The 12,671-nt window shown below is 40.9% G+C and overlaps 1 protein-coding gene across 1 annotated transcript in view; it reads left to right on the forward strand.

Moving 5' to 3' along the window:
• Positions 1–12,671, forward strand: part of IGFBP3 (insulin like growth factor binding protein 3) — a 53,609-nt gene that overhangs the window by 4,035 nt on the left and 36,903 nt on the right. The gene's annotated exons all lie outside the window — the stretch shown is intronic.

Below are 12,671 nucleotides of genomic sequence, written 5' to 3' on the forward strand. Positions count from 1 at the left end.
ACTCTGGCCAAGAACATAGTGCTCAGAATAAAACATGTTTTGTTTTCTCTGGAAATTTGGATAGAAATTTTCCAAAAGTGAATGTGCCTACCTTGGACTGTACAGTTGTTTATCATTTATATCCCAAATTATTTGAATTTAATGTATTTAAGAACACCGTCACATAATTTATTTGGGACTGTATATGTATTTACATAAACCCATGCTATTCTCTCCAGTAGTAAAGTTATGTTGGTACTATATAAAATAATGATAAGTGTGTTGGAACCTTTCCTGACTACTATTAGCCTGGCTTAAGCATGCATATTGTATCACAAATATTGCATAACTGATTATACATCACTATTGCTTACTACTAGATACAGTCAAACTTTGTGCAGTGTTCTGACATACAGTATATTAAAGCCATTCCCCAGTTTCATTTTAATCACTCTCTCACCAAGACATGTTCAATTCTAAAACAATGCCCACCTGCTACAGGGCTGATAAATATTTGGTGTTATTATATGCCCCTGTTTTTTTGTTGCGTAGTTTACACCCATTTTACTAACAACTCTGAATGAGTCACTATATATTTGGCAATCTGATATTATACTTTCAATAGCTAACACATTGCATTACTGGCAAAATAAATATACCTTTAGCCAGGCTTAGGAGGCCTGAAGTTGCCACATATGATACTGTAGTTACACCACTGCCAATCATAGTGAATTGGACTTTGAATTAGCTTGTTTGTGATTGGTAGATGGGAACCTACAGAATGAGTTAACTTGCTAAGTGAAAGCATGAATTATTTAGTCCCGTCAGTATACTAATAAGTTAGTAAACAGGCAGAGAAATTTTCCAACATTGATTTACGTTATTCTATGAATTCCATAGTTTTGAAAATTAATTTTGACAAGTTATAATTTGACCCAACAGTATGTGATTTTTAGTTTTTTTTTTCCCCCTTAGATGGTCTCTACAAAGAAAAAAAAAATACAATACAAGTTGACTGATCTTACTAGCTTTTTTGAAATTGTATGTGCTTTATTAACTAAGTACAAACTGTACTCTTCTGTACTCATGAGATGTTCCAAGTGACTCCTACCTGTTTTCTACAATAGTCCTTTATACATGAACATACTTCAAGGATATATACACTGCTCAAAAAAATAAAGGGAACACTTAAACAACACATCCTAGATCTGAATGAATGAAATATTCTTATTAAATACTTTGTTCTTTACATAGTTGAATGTGCTGACAACAAAATCACACAAAAATTATCAATGGAAATCAAATTTATTAACCCGTGGAGGTCTGGATTTGGAGTCACACTCAAAATTAAAGAGGAAAAACACACTACAGGCTGATCCAACTTTGATGGTATGTCCTTAAAACAAGTCAAAATGAGGCTCAGTAGTGTGAGTGGCCTCCACATGCCTGTATGACCTCCCTACAACGCCTGGGCATGCTCCTGATGAGGTGGCGGATGGTCTCCTGAGGGATCTCCTCCCAGACCTGGACTAAAGCATCCGCCAACTCCTGGACAGCCTGTGGTGTAATGTGGCGTTGGTGGATGGAGCGAGACATGATGTCCCAGATGTGCTCAATTGGATTCAGGTCTGGGGAACGGGCGGGCAAGTCCATAGCATCAATGCCTTCGTCTTGCAGGAACTGCTGACACACTCCAGCCACATGAGGTCTAGCATTGTTTTGCATTAGGAGGAACCCAGGGCCAACCGCACCAGCATATGGTCTCACAAGGGGTATGAGGATCTCATCTCGGTACCTAATGGCAGTCAGGCTACCTCTAGCGAGCACATGGAGGGCTATGCGGCCCCCCAAAGAAATGCCACCCCACACCATTACTGACCCACTGCCAAACCGGTCATGCTGGAGGATGTTGCAGGCAGCAGAACGTTCTCCTTGGCGTCTCCAGACTCTGTCACGTCTGTCACATGTGCTCAGTGAGAACCTGCTTTCATCGGTGAAGAGCACAGGGCGCCAGTGGCAAATTTGCCAATCTTTGTGTTCTCTGGCAAATGCCAAACGTCCTGCACGGTGTTGGGCTGTAAGCACAACCCCCACCTGTGGACGTCGGGCCCTCATACCACCCTCATGGAGTCTGTTTCTGATCGTTTGAGTAGACACATGCACATTTGTGGCTTGCTGGAGGTCATTTTGCAGGGCTCTGGCAGTGCTCCTCCTGTTCCTCCTTGCACAAAGGCGGAGGTAGCGCTCCTGCTGCTGGGTTGTTGGCCTCCTCCACGTCTCCTGATGTACTGGCCTGTCTCCTGGTAGCGCCTCCATGCTCTGGACACTACGCTGACAGACACAGCAAACCTTCTTGCCACAGCTCGCATTAATGTGCCATCCTGGATGAGCTGCACTACCTGAGCCACTTGTGTGGGTTGTAGACTCCGTTTCATGCTACCACTAGAGTGAAAGCACCACCAGCTTTCAAAAGTGACCAAAACATCAGCCAGAAAGCATAGGAGCTGAGAAGTGGTCTGTGGTCACCACCTGCAGAACAACTCCTTTATTGGGGGTGTCTTGCTAATTGCCTATAATTTCCACCTGTTGCCTATTCCATTTGCACAACAGCATGTGAAATTGATTGTCAATCAGTGTTGCTTCCTAAGTGGACAGTTTGATTTCACAGAAGTGTGATTGACTTGCAGTTACATTGTATTGTTTAAGTGTTCCCTTTATTATTTTGAGCAGTGTATATATTTTTTTTAACTTTGAAATATACAGCAAAAAAAGTTATTTGCACGTTGAAACTATTGACCTTATAATAATGTAGTTACGATGTCGTACCTGAAAGAGGGTCCATTGTAAAGTCAGCGACTGCCACAGAATTTTTAAAAATAATTTATATAGACCTAAATTTAAAATCGTTATATGCCTAGCGGTATTTTAATATTGTGGGACAAAACCACATTCAGGGCTGGACTGTCCCACAGGGGTACAGGATATAAACCCGGTGGGCCATACAGCCTGAGGGCCCCATTTTCCCCTCTACGGGTCAGGTTCCAGACTGTGCAGTCAATTTATACATTGTTACTATTTTAGTGGGTCTGTTACTTGGAGGAGCAGGACCACTGATAAACATGGGAGCTTTGTTCTCTTCTATAGAAACTAAACTAAGAATCACCTAATGGTTATCCAAGTGTTTATGATGGCTGGCCACACCCCCTTAAGCACGGGCCGCAGCAACTGCATCTTCCCGGTGGGCCCTTCTTGTCCCAGTCTGACACTGACCACATCAAACCAATATGCTCTGTTATGGTTAAACTGAGCATAATTATTTAACTACTTTAAATATATTTGCATTTGTAGTTACTTTTACATAAAAGTTTTAATCCCTGAAAATTACAACCAAAAATGAATCTACTACAAATGAAATGACAGTAACATTATTCCAAAGGGAAATTATTTTGTTATGAGCCACTTTACTTAAGGCCCATACACATTAGACGATGTCGCTCTGTGAGCGACATCGTCTAATGTTTCCCCCTCCCGGGCTGGCTGGTCGGCGGCCGCCTGTACACACTGAGCGATATGACCGCTCATATCGCTCAGTGACGTCACGCCCCCGCCAGCCCTGCATGAAGGTCGTGGACGACAGTCCACATCCTTCATGCATGCCCTACCGACAGCGGCGATCGTTGCCGACCCGCGGGGCCGCGCATCGGTCGTCGCTGGCGGCATACACACTTCACGATAAAATGAGCGACGCCGCTCAAGGAGGGGGAAAATGAGCGACGTCGCTCATTTTATCGTTAAGTGTGTATGGACCTTTACAGTATGTAGCCATTATTATCTCAAAAAGAGTGTATTTATTTTGAGCCATATAATAAACAAATAACTTCAGACATCATTTTCCAGGCCTTCCCTGAAATAGCAGTTTAGGATAACATCTTGCTTTCTAATATTCTGTATTTATATTTTATGTATGCAAGATTGTTTTTCTCATTTTTGAATAAGTAATTTCTGGAGGAAGTCCTTAGTCAAGTTTGTGTCTAATGAGTAAATCAGAGGTTCTCAAACTCGGTCCTCGGGGACCCACACAGTGCATGTTTTGCAGGTCTCCTCACAGAATCGCAAGTGAAATAATTAGCTCCACCTGTGGACCTTTTAAAATGTGTCAGTGAGTAATTAATACACCTGTGCACCTGCTGGGTTACCTGCAAAACATGCACTGTGTGGGCTCCCGAGGACCGAGTTTGAGAACCTCTGGAGTAAATTATTGTGCATGTTATAATGATTGTGATTAGGCTACATAGACATTGTCAGGTGTCACCTTTTAGGAGGGCAGTTATGTACCTGATCAGCTTCACAGAAATTTCCCCAACTCATCACCTCTAAAGTTTAAGCCTTGGTAAATCTTATGTCTAACTTCTTCATTTGTTTAACACAGTTATTGAGCTAACCTTTGAATTAAACATTTCTAAATGGTATATAATAGTTAACTACTAGTTCCAATCTCACTAGCATTCACAAATACATTTAAATGCATGTATGCAGTAGTACATCTTATTAATCATTTTGTTTTTTCTTTAATATTTAGAACTCCATTTAACATTGATTCCTACCAGTGGTGTATATTGTTTAGCATCGCAGTGATACTAACGAATATGTAATTGATATTTAACATTCCTTACATCTCCCACGAGGTCCAGCAATGTCCTCCTTAGTGGCATCCTCCATTTTCTTGTTGACAGCCTGATTCTGCCAGCATCGACCTGCTGAGTCATATGCATGCGTAATGGCCAGTCTGTGTATGCGCATGGCACTTTCAGCAGAACGGCAATGCCTGGAAGGCTACAGTAACACACAACAGTAGCTTATATTACAGCTGTGTGTTTAATACTGAAATGAGGACATAACTCTTTTAATGAATGCTAAGGGGAATATGTCTTGTTAAATAGGGCTCCTACTATTTTTACACATTACATTCTTAATTACTGCATAGCATACATATAAAGCAGGGCTCAACAAATCCCACGGGCCAGGTCGCCATGGCCCCAAGATTTTGCTGCCTGCTTACCAGATTATACAGGGAAGGAAGAAGCAGATCCTCCACAACCCTAGCAGCCCCAGTGGATATTTGTGGGCATGCCTGTACTGCGGTGGCCATTAGTAGGGTCTATGCATGGCTGGGAATTGCTGCTTCGGAGGCGGAAGGGATGTTGCCACACTGCAGGGGAATTGTTTGCCCGGGTGTACCCCCTTAGTTGTGTGGCCGTGGGGGAAGGCTGCTCGGTAATGCTGCTGCGGGGAGGTGGCAACACGGTGGGCTGGCTCCTACACTTTCATGCTGACTTCTAGATTTTAGAAACATTTGTCAAGCCCTAATATAAAGTGCATATAAACATATCAATAGTCACAACTAACAATATACAACAATATAATAAACTAGAAGTATATGCAAAATACATATTTAGTCTCCATATCAGAATCATACATCAGTTCTACAATTTCAACTATGTATCAAACTTTTCTGCTTCGTTAAGTGTAAACAGCAGTTTCTGCATGATTACAACTAAATTATGTAAAAATGCTAATTGTCAAATTTATAAAGCAGAAAATATTGCATATATATCCAGCGTTACTGGCAGAGTTTACAGTGCTATTTATCAAGCTCCAAAAAACAATTTTTTGGGGTAGCCTGACTCCAGTAGTTGACATTGTCTTCGGAAGGCATTATCATTGTCTCCTCTGGAAAAAGTGAGAGGAGACATTCATTTAGATGTCACCTCTGGTCTAACAGTGCGTATGTGTGTCCTAAGGTTGTGTCTCTGCGGTAACACCGCTGGGACACAGCAAGGTAGTGTAAACTGTTATGTGATGGGCAGCGTCTAGAAATCTCTGTCTGTGTGCTAGCCTCTCCCCTGTCCTTGCCCTGTGGTCCACCACTGATATGGAGGGAGGGATGAGCAGTTACTATAAATACTACCCTCAAGATTGAAATTACTTGACATCCCTCTACATCCAGCCTCTCCTTCCAGCATGTCGCGTGTACCTCCCAATCTACTGCTCACTGCACAAGTGAGATTCAAGCCAATCTTCTGGTGAGTACCACCAGTAAATAAAAGTTATGTAGCTTCTGCAACAGGGTGGCTTTTCTGAACAAATGGTCAAAACGGTTTTACCCAGATGACCCACAATCTCTGGCCAAATTAAGAAGGAAAATGAAACTGATAATAAATGAATCTGTCGCAATAGTCAGAATTGTGGCAGTGGAACAGCAGCTAACTGATTTTGAAGAGGAAAGAAATGTCATTATTTGTCTGGTGAAAGAAGAACTTCTAAAATGTGTTGTATAGCAAAAACCTGGGTATAAATGGCAATATGAGACTAATATAGGACATTTGAGACAAGAATACAAATATTTTTACAGGGGCATACTGAGCAAAGGAGCATTTAGGTGTCGCTGACTCATATAAGGGTAAATGAAGGGGCTTTGAGACATTTAAGGTACATACAGTATGGAGCATACTGTATGACATATAAAGGGCCATGTGTGGGCCTGAAATCTGAGCAATAAACCCTACTGCGGTATTAGTCATGCCTCTTGTCTGGGAATCTGAAAATTAAAAGGTGGTAAACCCTAGATTAAGATTTGCCAGGACAGCTGTTTATAGGAGCAGCTGTATCAGCAGGGAGCCAATTGTAAAAAGCACTTTAATGTGTTCCCAAATTGCTGTGAATAGTGTCAATAAGGAACATTATATATCTTGACACATTTTTACTTTAATAAATGGGCCCCTAAAAGATTTATTTACCTTGTTATTATTAACTATATCCAAACTGATAAGCACATTTTTTTTTTGTAAGGCCCTTCATTGTCACATATATATTGCGACTAAGACACATTTTTGGAAGAAAAAGACCCCAAACGCTAGCAGGGTTGCATGGGACCTGGTGGTCCATTAGCGCCAGGCATCGTCCGCTATGTGTGGTATTGAGGCTAGATGTACGAGGACACATCTGTAATCGTTTCCTGAGATTCTTTACTTTTTTCATATTTCATCAGCATGTAATTTGCCAGGTTTTAGCAGCTTGTTATTCTTGATTTATTACTTATTTTGAAATATCTATAGAACCACATTGGATTTTCAGGGATACAAACCAAATATAATGCAAAAGGCCATACTCCGTGTTTGAAAAAGATGTCCTGGATGGGGCAAATAGATTCTAACTATAAAAAAAAATCCAATTTATGCCCCTTTACTACCAAAATGATCAGATTACCATACTGTATAGTGATGTCTGTCATGTCTCATCATTTACAGCACTGTGCATGCTTTTAATTGCTAAGGTTTCCTCCCATATCGTACTGGTAAGTAAATTAACTTCTGTTGAAACTCATAATCCTCATAAGTGTGTCTGTGCGTGTCTATGTGGCATGGGGTATAGGGGGTGGTTCAGATATGGACCATTTTAGCATACAGATGGAGCAATGATCATCTTGGCATCTATGCTGCACCTAGGCACAACATGGTTTATTACCATAAGCCTTTCATCTATTGTTCTCAGCTGCAATACAATAATAGAGAACAATATAGCAGGGGATTAAGTCATTACAGCAGGGGATTAAGTCCGACTGCCCTGACTCAATTAATCCTATTAAAGGCCAAGATGAAGATGGCTCTATCTGTATCTTACATATGGTAATGCAGCATGAGATGATATAAGTAGACACCTCCTGCATGCATGTATGATCCATTGCTACGTCCAAGAACACAGCATCAGATCACCTGTATCACCATCGGCTGGCTGACTGACCCATGAGGTTGCGCAGATAAGCCGCTGCAGCTCTGTCACTGAGTCCAGGTTATTGTCGTCTGAAGACCGAGACCCTGGCATGTCCACATAATGGAGGCGTCATCGCTGCCCCCTCCCTGTCCCCAAACAGTTGCAGACTTTCAATCGCCTGACTTCTGCAGTACGGATCCTGCACATGTGCAATGTACCGATCATTGGGCCTGATTCAGAGATGGACCATTGCAATCAGCATTGAATTTCCATCCAGGAGGGGCATGCATGAGATGTCTCTGGAGCAGACACTCCTCCTGCATCTTGCGGCGATTCCTGCACTGTGTCCGACATCGCAACCTCCTCAACGCCACTGTCAATCAGGCAGCAGAAGAGGGAAACTGCGGGTGACAACGCAAGGCCTGTTCTGCACATGTGCTGAACAGGCCTTGTGCAGCCGCAGATTCCCGATAATTGGGAATCTGCTTTGGATACAGTACCTGTGCCAAACTCTGAATCAGGCCCATAGTTTTTGAGATTCGTTCACATCTGTATCACCCCCATAGATTGTAAACTGCAATTTTGCAGATAATTATTAAATGGTCTCTGTAAAGCACTTTGTAATATGTAGGCTTGAGTATAAATGTTTATACATTTATAATATACTGATTTACAGTAATGTGCAAATATTTCCCTGCTGCAGAATTTGCAAACCATTTTGCACTGCAGGGGGTTGGGGACATGTGTAAACACATACTGGTCAACTCTATTTTTGCACTGCATTTTAGAATTGGATTAATCTGTGCTCTCCTCAAAACTCTACATTTAGGGACGTATTCAATTAGTTGCGAGAATTTTCCCACAAAAAATTTGCATACATCATACCCAATTTTGAATTGGTAAAAACAAAATTGGGAGAAAAAGATAAGTAATCCAGTTAATTATGGAGTAGTAGGAATTCAATGTGTGTGTGGAGGGTGTGCAGGGTGAGATGTGTAGTGTAGGAGCAGTGTGTGTGGAGGGTGTGCAGGGTGAGGTGTAGTGTAGGAGCAGTGTGTGCAGGGAGGGGTGAAGGTTGAGCGGTATTCTGGTGCAGGAAGGGGGTGAGGTGATATATTAATATATTACAGTGATTTATTTAAACCAATATACTAGCTCAGAGGTTCCCAAACTGTGTGCCGTGGCTCCCTGGGGTGCCTCGGGACACTTACAGGGGTGCCCTGGGTTGGTGGTCCAGGACCAATTCAAATTATTCATGGTCAATATAATAGGCAAAACCAGTGCTGGTGGCTGCCAGTCATAAAATATGTGGCCAAACAAAAGCAAATCTTGTCCCTCACCACACAACTGACCCTAAGTATGACATATAAACGCAATCTACTTATTAAGAAATGTAGAAAGAAATATTAAATTAAGAAATTAAGGGTGCCGTGAAAAAAATCTGATATTCTAGGGCGCCGTGATTCAAAAAAGTTTGGAAACCACTGTACTAGCTACATTGTTGTCCGTATACTATTTCATTCTTTTATCTGTCATTTATTTAAAAAGTAGAGTTCATTTTACAGAATAGTAAATTCTCAGAATAGTATGTGTGTTTTATATAATATAACCAAATGCTAATTTTCCCGTTAACAACACTAAACCAAAGTGTCCAACCTATTCTCAATAAGTATGTTTAAGTTCTCCTAAGAAGACAGACGGCAATCATCCCTGGTTTCCCTTGGGAAGTACAGTAGATATTAAACAAGATGAATGTAATGGATGAGACTATAAGAATAGAAGTTTAATATTAGATAGCACCTTACTGAAGGTTTTATGAACGTTTAGCTTGAGATGTAGCAGGAAGGAGGCCAATAAATAAAGTGGCTAAAACAAATTAAGGTAGTGTGTGATTTATATGTACAAACCCAATAAAACAGAACTAAACGTTAACATAAAGAACGCATAATTAGATACCTTTATGCAATATGTATACGGTTTGTATATCTCTCATCTACAGGATAAATGCAGAAAAATCCACAGAGTTCCCAGATGTGAAATTCTTATATTTTACAATATTGTGGAACGCTATTTTATGTGACAGTGTACTTTTCTGAGATTATGCTATTTTCTTTGAGCCTCCCATATGCGATGCTGCTATTAAACCTTCACTGTTCTTGAGTCATAAGTTTTACTATAGGTATTTTAAGGTAAAGTCATTCCCAGTTTTATGGGTTATTATTTGAGAACATTTGTATAATTACTGAAGTGTGTGTCATGGAAAATGTCAGACTCTGGGTAAAGTTAGTATTTGTATGATTTACACAATATTCATGCATGCTTGGTTAATTGAATGTCAGAAAGGATTCTGGGTGTTTTTCTAGCAGTTGAAGTGTATTAGGTATTAGTTGCTAGTTATTTTTTTATTTCATCTGACATCAATGCAGAAATTAGGAGATGCAGATCAGACCTAAAGTTCAGATTGTTGTAAACTTTATTTGAATGTAAGAAATTTATTAAGGACAACTTTTGGGAAGCCTTGCACGTCTAGGGCGGAATGCAATTACCCGTGATCCATTTTTTGCGTTCACAAAATGCGGTAAATTCCCATTTTAGCACAATTTTGTTTTCGGGGTAATACAATTACCCAGTTTTTCCCCCATCCATTTCTCCATAAAAAAACACACCGGATCTGGGATAAGTTCCTGGCTCCATGTGCTTTCATGATCGTGACTGCAAAAACACAGCACTGGGGATTTTGTTTCTCCTGACTCCAGGCAGGGGGCAGGTGAAACAAAATTGGCTATCGGGGATAATTGAATTACTCCCAAGGATCAATCAGCCGCAGTAATTTACTGCAGCTAAAAAGCAAAAAAGGAAAGAGAGCGCAAATAGACTTGAATTATTCCATATTTATTATATCTAAAATTGCACATACACCAAAATTAGTTTAAACTATACCAATTGGCAACTGGATTTAAAACAACTTAGTACTTTAAAAATATATTTCATAGCATAGGATCCCTAACACTCGAATATCCTTATGGTTCCACTCAAGTAATACCCTACTGATTACCAGATCATTTTCACAGGTGTCCTTTAGTGAAATCAATGTAGAAAGAGTCCAAGAATGGTGAAAGACCCTTATTTATATCCACCAGTCACGTCCTGTGTGATAATACATGTATTTATACCGTAATCATGGTTATTGTTTCTTTTAAGAAAGAATTGAAACAGTTAATGTAGCAAATATACTGATGCTTCAGGTAGCTAAAAGTCAGTTTGTAAAGCAGGCTTTATCTCATATTGCAGCCTCTCTAGAGCGTCTCCGTCTGCCGCTCTCTACCTTAATCACTTATTGTGTTCAGAGCGGTTAGGCTTACCGCTTCCCGAGAGTTTTGGTCCACGGCGCCGGGATTGCGCGCACCGCCTGGCGTGTCCAAGATGATTGTAGCTGCGGCGCCTGTGTTCACCTCTCAGTGCCCGACTGGACCGCTGGCTCCAGGCACGTGATCGGCAGCCACGGTCCCTGCTTTGCAAAGGGACCAATGCAGGTGGCTCCAGACCCAGGACCGGACTGTCCAATAAAGTGATTGATGCTGAAATCGGTGGCAACCAAATCCGTGAAGAATGTTTGGATCCTAAAATACCCTGACGCGTTTCTCGACCGTTATAAGCTGGTCGTTTCTTCAGAGGGAAGGAATTTTTAGTGTATACATTTTAGTGTATAATTTACTGCAGCTAATGGAATTCCCCCCTTAAACTACAAAATTGTCTATGTGAGTGTGCTTATTGCTCTATTTTTAAAAATTACAAAAACATTTAAGAATTCTTCTAGGTTTTTATGGGCTAAGAGCCTAATGCAGAAGGCTAATTGACACTGCAGACCGCAGTCCCCATTATTGTTTTTGGTGACTACGGTCTGACCCTTGTCTTCCAAACTCAATAAACTTAGGTTTTTCGGAGTATGGGCCCTTTTGTTTATGCCAGTGGAGGTATTCTTGCAGGAGAAAGATTTTATGATCCCTCTCCTGCAGCCTCCATCCAGCTTTGTAATCTGACACTGTACACATGTACCTGAAACAGAAAGACCTCCTTTCTGTTCACAGTATACCTTTAGGCATTATAACTAAAAGTGTGAATACAGATTTGTCCTCATACATCTTGCCTCAATACGCCACACAGTGGGAGATGCCTGCTGTGAGCGAGTTGACAGGTCCCGTGCAACTCCGTTAGCGTCATATGTCTTTTTTTGCTAAAAGTGTGTCTTATTCACATCGCTATAGAACGCACAAGCAGACTCTGCTGAATATAATGATATGCAACATGCCTATATTCTGTGCGCAACCGTGGCTGTATCTGTATATGAAATGGTACGCTACAGAATTTTCTTAGTAAACACTGTAACATAGCATTTTGTATGCAGATACAGCCACAGTTGCTCATAAGATATAGGCATCTGCATATCGTGTAAAGCGGCTAAACCCGACTAAAGAAATAGGCGCGATCGGGAATAGTGCCGTTTGGGCGCACAAACGGATCACTTTTCGAACATTTCAGCTTGCCGACCTCTGCGGATGCGAGCTCAAATGTAGATGCTGGAGGCCGATTGCACCTAAACTGAGCTACATTTGAATATCTCCAGTCGGCAACATTTTGTGGCTTCTGGCCCAAAAATCATTTGCATCTCGCACAATGACTGCCTGTACGGTCTACTTCGTAATGTTATACTTTACACATGAGAATTGTAGCTTTTAATCCATAGGGCAAGTTGAAGCTTTGTAAATGTCATTCATTGTGTTGTCGTTGTTGTTATTATTATTTATTTCTAATACTAATACTAAGATATTCTTATTGTTGACAAATAGTGATATCTCTTATGATAATCTTACAATCAAAGAATGCCTACATATGAGTGAAATGTGTAAACTATAATGGAATGT

This window comes from Pseudophryne corroboree, chromosome 5, assembly GCF_028390025.1.
Source record: "Pseudophryne corroboree isolate aPseCor3 chromosome 5, aPseCor3.hap2, whole genome shotgun sequence".
Lineage (NCBI taxonomy): Eukaryota > Metazoa > Chordata > Amphibia > Anura > Myobatrachidae > Pseudophryne > Pseudophryne corroboree.